We start from the raw sequence: 10,102 nt of genomic DNA on the forward strand, positions 1-10,102 counted from the left end.
ACGTTCAGTGTTGAGGTCCCAGCTAGCAGCTGTGGAGTCTGCGGGTAATTGATAAGTTTAGACAACACGCACGAAAGAATCATTTGTGAACCCTCGCAATTCACGTTTGACGAAATTTAATTTTTGGGTTATATTTAAAGAAAGAAAAGGCATGAAATAAAAAATATTTGCATTTCGTTTCGAAAAATTAGCAGATCGGTGAACTTGCTCTTGTGAATCTACATTATGTGTGTATGAACTCCTGCACTGGCTTGGGAAACTCCTTGACATAAATGTCACTTGTTGTCGGGTACGGTGTTGTTCAAGGTTTATCAGCAGACACGAAAAGACTGCACGATAGAAAACTCGAGTTTAAAAATATAAAAGAACACGATACTAACACCAAGCATGTACAGCAAGAGTAATAAAATTATCGCAACTAACAGAAGTTTCATCTCGCTCAGGCTAATTTTTGGACTCGGGTATGTAATCAGCATAGCCTAATATGTTCGAAAAGCAGCGTGTCAAATACTTTCATAGTTGTTGAACTGAGCATGTCTCCGTTATCGTCTGCGTCCTCGGCCAAATCTGACTCTTCACTGCATTCTTGATCGTTATTGCAGGGAGTATGAGCCAAAGTCGGACTGTTTTACATTTAAATCGACCTTTGCGCACGTTGCCATCTTTTTCAGGTCCGCTTTTGTGGACCTCGCTTGCTTTTTCGACGGTACGGAGCGCGAGCGCCGGCTTTGGTCTGCTCGACGTGTTTGCCGTACCGATACATGCGGAGTTCAAAACGCTGAGCCTAACGTTGAAGCTAGCGCATGCGCACTATACCGCAAAGCCTGTACATAATCTCCGCGTGTTTATCAAAGATATCGTTGTCGGTAATCCGCGACCGTTAAGACAAAAGGGAAATAATGGCACGCGGTGTAGCTGATAGTTTGCCATTTTAGTAATATTTCAGGAATTTCCCGGTACGATGTGACCCAACACCTTTCCCCAAAAGAAAGACCACGTGTCAGTGGTTCGAAATTTGAAATAAAAAAAAAATTGCTAAAATTGACCTTTGAACCTGAGTCGCATCGTTAAGTTAGAACATTGCTTCAATTACGCAAAAGAAGTTGAATAAAGCAGACAGAGTGTACAATCATTCGATTTTCCCGGGGACCACTTTGAAGTCAAAAGGACACTTTTGGAGTCAAACTGATTTTTTTTATGCAATACTAAAAGTTGACAAATATCCAAGGAAGTGTGCTATAGTCCTACTAATACCTGATACTTCACAGGTCGCATGTTCCATTTTTCAAGTTAGAACATTGCTTCAATTACGCAAAAGAAGTTGAATAAAGCAGACAGAGTGTACAATCATTCGATTTTCCCGGGGACCACTTTGAAGTCAAAAGGACACTTTTGGAGCCAAACTGATTTTGCTTATGCAATATTAAAAGTTGGACAAAAAAAAGAAGTGTACTATAGTTTTATTAATACCTGATACTTCACAGGTCGCATGTTACATTTTTCAAGTCAACACATTCTTTCTTTAACATAACGATGTTGAATACAGCAGAGAGACCGTAAAATCATCAAAAGCTTTCGGGGACCACTTTGAAGTCAAAAGGACACTTTTGGAGTCAAACTGATTTTCTTTAAGCAATACTAAAAGTTGACAAAAATCCAAGGAAGTGTACTATAGGCCTATTATACCTGATACTTCACAGCTGGCATGTTACATTTTTCAAGTCAACAATTCTTTTTATTTTTCCTTAAAAGAAGCTGAACATAGCAGATGGAGCATATAATCAAGTGGAATTTCCGTGGACACCTTTACGGACATTTTGGTGTCATATGTATTTTTTCAATACAATACCAAATGTGTGATAAATCAGTAGAAATGTAGAATAATCCTACAAGTAACTCTGTCTTATAAACTCAATCTCATACACACATACAAATGGACGTTGAGCATTATTTAGCCAAAAAAATCTTTATTTAACTGTACATAAATTTTAACAGTAAAGCACAAGAGCAGTTTTTCTCTATAAAGTAAAATAACTACTTTCAATAACCGGAAAAATGAGATATAGGGCATCAATTTCAAAAATAAAAGCAAAATTACCTAAAGGCCAATACAGTCCTGTTGTGCTATGTAGAGAATAGCTTTTTGTGACACATATGTTTATGAAGATAGATACTTTGATAGCACATTTCAAAAAATGTCAAAAACACTGCATTACCACTAATACAAAATTGAAAATATTATTATTATTTGAACATCACAGTAAGATTATCCCTGAGAACAAATCAGCCAGTGGTATGAGATGAGTAGTGTTTAGAGAAAGAGATTTTTCGATCAATAATGGAAAACATAGCATCAATGACACTTGGCTCTCATTTGATTTGATGAGGCAGGCCACAGTGTGTATACTTAACTATGTTTACCCTTGGCAACATGCATACAAACTTTCATAGCCATTGGAAGAGGGATTTCAGAGAAAATGATTTTTGACCAAATATGGGAAAAGTTGCACAAAAATGCCTATATGAAAATATTCACCAAAAATTTGAAGACACTCAACCGAGGTTGCCTCTAGATACATTAAAAACAAATTTCAAACCAATCAAAACATTTACTTCAAAGAAAATTATTTTTTGACCAAAATATTGCCACAAAATGCAAAAAAAACCCAAAAACACAAAGATGAAAATTTCACCACAATTTAAGAAATCATATAGAAAACAACTCTAGAGTCAAGAGTATTAAGTTTCAAAGCAATCTAACAAGAAATTTGAGAGAAAAACATTTTTTGACCAAAAATTGGAAAAATTGCCCCAAAAATACAAAATTGCAGATTTCATCATATATTCAAGAAATCATATTTAGTTCATCTGTAGGAACCTGTATACCAATACCAAATATCAAAGCTGTCAGATGGGCGGTTTTGATGAAATAAAGTTTTGACCAAAAATGACAAAAAAATTCCTTAAAAGTACAGATTTGCACATTTCATTACAATTTGAACAAATCTAAGTTGGGTTATCCCAAGGGACCTATATACAAAATAACAAAGCTGTCTGACCAGCGATTATGAAGAAGAGTTTTTACCAAAAACGCCTTTTTGGCGCTAATTTGCATATTTTCAACAATATCAAAAAATACCGTCAAGGACAGTGTGCTCACATTCGGTTTGAATTGGTAAATTCAAGAAATATTTAAACCAGAAAAACAAGAATGACAAAAGCAAATAAGGTCTGCAACTTAGGTACTGGAGGTCGTCTTTGGGAATATCATCTTCTATAGCAACGGGACAAGCAGATCCTACATACAGAAGCGATGTCAACAAAAAAATAGCGTCAATGACACTGTAGCTCCCATCCTGGACTATTTAGTGTTTGTTCTCTGGTCAGATATTTGAACATGTGTGAAAGGGATAAAGTGCATGAAGTGAAAATACTTAAATGTAATGTACTGGAGACAGTGAAATATGTTTAATGTATTTATTCAGAATATAAAATGGAAAAAATACAGAATTAGAAATATCGAATACTGTGATACAACCATTAACTCAACAAGTCATTGACAATGACATAGTCCCCACTTGTAATAGGAGTATTAGTCTTGATTGGGCAGGGAAATGTGGTCATTAAGAAGTATCACTGAAGCGTATATGTTGAGATCTATGGGCACATAGGTCTATGTCGTTGTTCCCAATTTGAAACACATGAGGCATGTCTAAGTTATAGTTCTAAATCGGGAAAAAGATCAGACCTCTAGCAGTATTGGCCAGCCAAGAAATACATATGCGCATAATAAATGAGGTACAAGATGTGACATCTTAAGGTCTAATATCCTATCAAAATTGGAGGGTATAGAACTTGTGGTTACTGAGATATGCATATATATGTATAATCAAGGTCAAAGGTCATCGAGGTCACATGACATTTTGAAAAAAAAATTACATTGCTAATTAATCCCTATATGCCAAAAAATCAGACCCCTAGCTCCATTCGCTTGCCCAGAATTAGATGTGTGCATAATTAATGACGTAAAGCGTGTGTTGTCATAAGTCTCCCATCCTACTAAATACAAAGGACATAGCACTTGTGGTTACTTATTTATTGACATAAACATATATTTTAGGTAAAAGGTCATCGAGGTCACATGACATTTGGTCAAAAATTTCTCTCCTATAGTTATCCCGATATACCAAAAATCAGACATCCATCTCTATTAGCTTGCTCAGAATGAGATATGTGCATAATTAATGAGGTACAGTATGTGGTGTCATAAGGTGTCCAATCATACCAAATATGAAGGGTGTAGCACTTGTGGTTACTGAGTTATGGACAAATATGTATATTTGAGGTCAAAGGTCACCGAGGTCATGTGACATTTTGTCAAAAAAATTGTATTGCTAAGTTATCCCTATATACCAAAAATCAGACCTCTAGCTCTATTGGCTCGCTCAAAATTAGATATGCGCATAATTAATGAGGTACAATATGTAGCGACATAAGGTGTCCCATCATACCATATATGAAGGGTGTAGCACTTGTGGTTACTGAGTTATGGACAAATATGTATTGAGGTCAAAGGTCATCGAGGTCACATGACATTTTGTCAAAATATCCGAGATATCTGTGTGAAGGGATGGACTCACGGATGGACGAACAGACGGACATGACCCAATCTCTAAGCCCACTGGACTTCATCCATGGGGACTAAAAATCTATTGGCTCGCTCAAAATTAGATATGCACATAATTAATGGGGTACAATATGTGGCGTCATAAGGTGTCCTATCATACCATATATGAAAGGTTTAGCACTTGTGGTTACTGAGTTATGGACAAATATGTATATTTGACGTCAAAGGTCACCAAGGTCAGGTGACATTTTGTCAAAGTGTCTGAGATATCTGCGTGATTGGATGGGTTAACGGATGGACTCACGGACGGATATGTCCCAATCTATAAGCCCCCTGGACTTTATCTGTGGGGACTAAAAACTGTGTCACTGCATCCTTTTTGCAATATGAATACGATGAGAAACTAAATTTTTATTTTTCTTGGCCTTATACATGGGAGTCTATGGAGAGCTGCCTTATACGTGGGAGTCTATGGAGGTGTAAACTAAAAGTCCTCTAACACGGCCAAATTTGATCACATTGTGAAACAAATTGACGTGAGGTAGGGTACTATCCTTGTACCAAGTTTGAACAAAATTGCTCCAGGCGTCTCGTGAGATATCTGTGTGAATGGACGGACGGACACACGCACGGACGGACGGACGCACGGACATGACCAAACCTATAAGTCCCCCCGGACGGTGTCCTTGGGGACTTATAATCATATGACAGGAAAATAAAAATTACAACAAATAGTTGGCATTCGTGTGTTGTGCATTAAGTAAATGGCATCATGCTTGTTTCTGGTATGATCATGGTGTGTATGTGCGGGGAAATACTGTTTTTTTTTACTTTTCTGTTGGTCGCCAATTTTTGAGTACGTCACCAGTTTATTATTCAGCCTGTTAAAACGTGTAGGCATGGTCCAAATCAGCAAGCAGTGATAACTCTGATCTTTCCACATCATTTCCAAGAACTCTGTTATCTGGAGAGATTAAAATTGAAAAATTTATTACCAGTAAGCAAATCAATCCAGTCATCATTATCAGAAGATAAAATGTATGCAAATTAAATATAATCTCTTTTTGGTATTTATATACACACCAAATATGAGCTAAAAACTGACTCAAAGCAGGTCTGTTCATTATAAGCACATATGTAAAATTATGACTACGGTAAGTATTGAAATGGAGACATAACAAAATACATAAATGAGTACACTATAGGTGTAACCGTAAAGACTCAAATTGTGTGCTGAACACACATGAGGCTGAGATTGGGGATTTGGCTCAGCTGTTTTATCTATGGCTTCTGCGCTAGGTGACTGGTGCTATACGTTGTGAGTTCAAATCCGACTGAAACAACAATATATTACAAAAGTGTATGGACACAAATTCCATGAGCACAATCATATTGTATTCAGTTTAGATTGACAGCTTGAATTTACAGCTAGACATCAGTTAAGACTGATGACACAGTCCTTGACGTAAAAGAACTTTGTCATTCAAAGTCACTGAAATGTACATTGTACCAATGATGTGAAATGACCTAAGTTACAATGAAACAATGTCAAGGCATGTAGAGTACGAACTCAACACATAGAAACTAGACAATAAGGCTGCCTCAAAGTGCTAAATTTGCTTTCCTGTGCGTGCATGATACAGCCTTGGGGCTTAGTGGGCCAGGGTCGGGTGTTGGAGTATATTTCTATTCTTTCAAGTATCATCATAAATTCCTGACAAACTCTGTTTAAAACCCTTTCCCAAAATACCACGGACAGGTAAAAAAATCTAAGTTGGCAAAGAGCAGTCAGGGGGGGGGGGGGTCACTTCTATTACTTGCCAATATGTATATGCGCCGCCCAATGGGGTGGGTATTTCAGCAATTTGGTCCAAAATGGGGGGGGGGGGGTCAATTCCACTGTAAACCATGGTCTAAAATGGGTTGAAGTTTGAGTGCCACACGAACAAATTTCAACAGTCTGTTCCTATCTCGCTAGCAGGGTTCTGAGCTGCACTCAATAAGCATGGATATCTTTTCTGTGGCAGGGGAACCATTACAGAGACCCCCTGGCTGAAAGTAAATATGGACTTTGTTTTAAAACATAAATTGTCACTGATTTGTCAGAACTCTACATATGGCAGATTTTTGCCCACACCCAAACAAAGTGGCTCTACTGCTCCTAGTATTATTCAGGTCGACCATGGCCATATGAAGTAGTATTGCTTTACAGACAAACAGCGAGGTTTGTTGTGAATTGTAATTTAAAAAAAAAACACCACTCAGACTGTAACTGCAGATGACTGATAATTTGCAGAAGCTGGACCAAAATTTGGTGAGAGTGAAAGGCATTTTCTTTCACAAAATTTGTTAGTATTTCCTCATGATTTTTCGGAATCATGGCTTGGCCAGCAACAAAATAGCTCTAAACGCAGTATAAGCTTACAGTGGTAGGCTTTGCCGGGGCAAATACTTGCTTTTTCCGTTTTAAAAATGTTGACGCTATGACTGTTGACCTGGGTCAAGGTCAAAAAGGTCTAAAATGGGGTCCTAAACAACGAGATTTTAGGTCTAAAATGGGCCCTGGGTTTATACCTGCGGCCGCACACCCCTACCACTTCTCTGAACAAGTACTCCCCCCTCCCCCCGAGAGAGGTACAGCAGTTTAGCTCTGCGTTATATAACGCCGGAAACACACAGCATCGTACGCAGGGCCATCATTCATTGTGGGATGTTTCTGTGACTGTACTGTAAGTTCACAGTGTAATTTGATTTTGGACGAAGACAATCAGCACTCGCACACAGGCGTTCTGTTTACTGGATAGTTTGTATAAGTGTAGTTTATGTTACGTTCCGATGTTCTGTTCCGTAAAAGTCTACGGAACAGAACGTCGGAACCATGGTCGGAACGTAGCATAAAAACAAACTACCCAGTAAATAGCTCTGCTGCATGGCCATGGCAGGGCTGTGTGTTAGCGGCGCGGCGTTATACGACCTCCCAACACATGTGGTGGGAGGCCGTATAACGCCGGTAATACACAGCCCTGCCATGCAGAGCTACCCAGTAAACAGAACGCCTGTATGCGAGTATGAAATATAACGCCGAGCAACAAGATTGAAATTAATGACTGTTTGAGCTGGTACTCACTCAGTAAACTGCTAGGCCATATGGACCGCATATCCGTACAGTGATCGGGTGGGTCGCGGTCGCTGGTCTCGTGTCGTGTGCAGCGCAATCGAATCTCCCATGATGCTAATATGAGACACCCTAACCAGGTGAAAAAATTGGACACGCAGTTTGTGCTGGTTTGGCATGTAAAATGCATCGGAATTTTGAAAAAGTAATAAAAGTGAGCGCATATATCAAAAAGGACCAAAATAACAGATTAGTATTGGCAATGTTACAAAGTTTAACAACTTTATGCAAATATAGGAATGGAAAATCCCTGGACTGCGTAAAATTTCAGTTCAATTACAACTACGGGGACCACTTTGAAGTCAGGGACCACTTAGAGGTCTTCACAAACGTACGACTTCTTGTTTCTGTACGCTCTAACTTGTATCATCGAAAAAATATAACTTGACAGCGGGTGCTATGCCTTGCTCAGTTGTGTATACGCTTTAGAATGTTTTTTGTAACTTCCAGTTAACTTAGAACTTAGCTTTTAATTTTAGTAGTTCATTTTGAAATGAATATGTCTTTCCGATTTTAATCTCTGTCTCCCTCTTGACACTCTATATTGTTGACGTCCAACCCCTTTAACTTACCACTTTTGTAAAAATGGCATCGATGTGGTCTTTGTACTTGTAGTTGCGTATATTTCTGAAATGTAATGCTCGTTTTCTAAGTGCCCATCATTTTCGATTAATTTGTATACCTTGCTTTTTATAATACTGTTTCATCGCAAGTTATTAAAATGCCAGGAACAGGGTTTCCCTGTTCGCGGAAGTGCAGAGATTTGAAAAGCAAATAGTTGACTAAATGTTGTACATGTACTATTGAACATTGCTGGAACAACTGAACATCAATGAACGAAGAACAGATTGTCGCTTGGCCACCAATTGTCTAAACGTGTCGATGTGCGAGGAACGCGTGAAGTAGAATTGTGTTGTTAAATTTCACGTTTCAGACACAGTCCGTCCACCCAGTGGGTGGTGGGACTGTGTTTCAGATATTCATCTTTGTCATAGAGTTCAGTACAATACAATTTGACAAATTTGATGGTGTCGTTTCAAATGTGTTGGTGTATGGTCAACAACAATGTCTGAAAGTGTTTTGAAATTTCACTTTGTGAGTTATGCGCAGAGTAGGCCTAAATGTCTTGTGGTAATTACTGTTTGTTGGCTTCATATATCTTCGTAAATAAAGTCCATTCTTCGTTCCATCCTACTTCACACTTGACATATTTCAACACAATAAATGTCTTCAGTTCGTCCTGTTTAGACAGGGTAGGGGACTACCCACGGATAGCGCAGTGTCAGCATATTCAATTTGTTTACACGTAGAAAAGCAATAATATAGACATAACGGGTGACGCGCTGACCATTAACGTTTATTTATGGGCAGGGGCGAGAGGAAAGCCAAAATTAACGGGCGAGGCTTGCCGAGCCCGTTAATTTTGGCTTTCCTCGAACCCGCGCCCATAAATAAACGTTAATGGTAAGGGCAGAGTCTGTTATTACCATTATATTATCAACGAACCCAAGAAAACCGTCAAAATTTGCGAAAATTTCCCAAGCGAACGACAACTGGGCTCCAGACACTGAGCAATACGCGACGCACTGTCACGCGGTTTTAAAATTTTGGCAAATCCGGAGATGTTTTCAGAAAAATGTATCTCAACTCGGCCTACAAGTGCTCCATTCCATTTTGTAATTGATTATGATTTACGTTTCAGCTGTAAAGTTACGATAATTTTAGCTCTGCATGGCAGGGTTGTGTGTTACCGGCGTTATACGGCCTCTCTGTGGTGGGAGGCCGTATAACGCCGGTAACACACAGCCCTGCCATGCAGAGGTACGATAATTTGAGTTGTTAATGTTATTATTCATATTCGCAGGCATGTAAACAAACCGTTACTGTGTATTTGTGGTCGGTCGCGTGGTTCAGCTCGACCAATCGAAAACACACAGTATGGACAAAAGATCGATTACCATGGCAATGGGACGTTCTCCATAAATAATGGCAGACAAGTTTCCGTTGTGTACGGCGACATGTCTTACTACAGTGGGGTTGATGATCTAGTTCTGTTTCGATGCAAGCGATATTGTAGTCGCAATATTACAGAATAATTCAACAGACTGAATTCAACACATGTACATATTGCTGAATCTTGTTTGCATTTAGGGCCTAGGCGTGCTAAACTCAAGTTGACCATGTTCATACTTACTATCGTTGCACACAGCACATATGTCGTTCTTAGAAACCAACCACAAAGACATTCACACCTGATGAAGCTATAAAGTATGTGGCAAACCAACCTTCCTTATGCAATT

General features: G+C 38.8%; 1 long non-coding RNA gene across 1 annotated transcript; it reads right to left on the reverse strand.

Moving 5' to 3' along the window:
• Positions 1 to 3,463: 3,463 nt before the first annotated feature.
• On the reverse strand, positions 3,464 to 7,879 carry LOC139120839 (uncharacterized). The gene is made up of 2 exons (XR_011549153.1): positions 7,755 to 7,879; positions 3,464 to 5,591 (listed from the first exon to the last, which is right to left on the reverse strand). It is a non-coding gene; the product is annotated as an uncharacterized lncRNA (long non-coding RNA).
• Between the last annotated feature and the right edge of the window lie 2,223 nt (positions 7,880 to 10,102).

The sequence above is a fragment of the Ptychodera flava genome, chromosome 20 (assembly GCF_041260155.1).
Source record: "Ptychodera flava strain L36383 chromosome 20, AS_Pfla_20210202, whole genome shotgun sequence".
NCBI lineage: Eukaryota > Metazoa > Hemichordata > Enteropneusta > Ptychoderidae > Ptychodera > Ptychodera flava.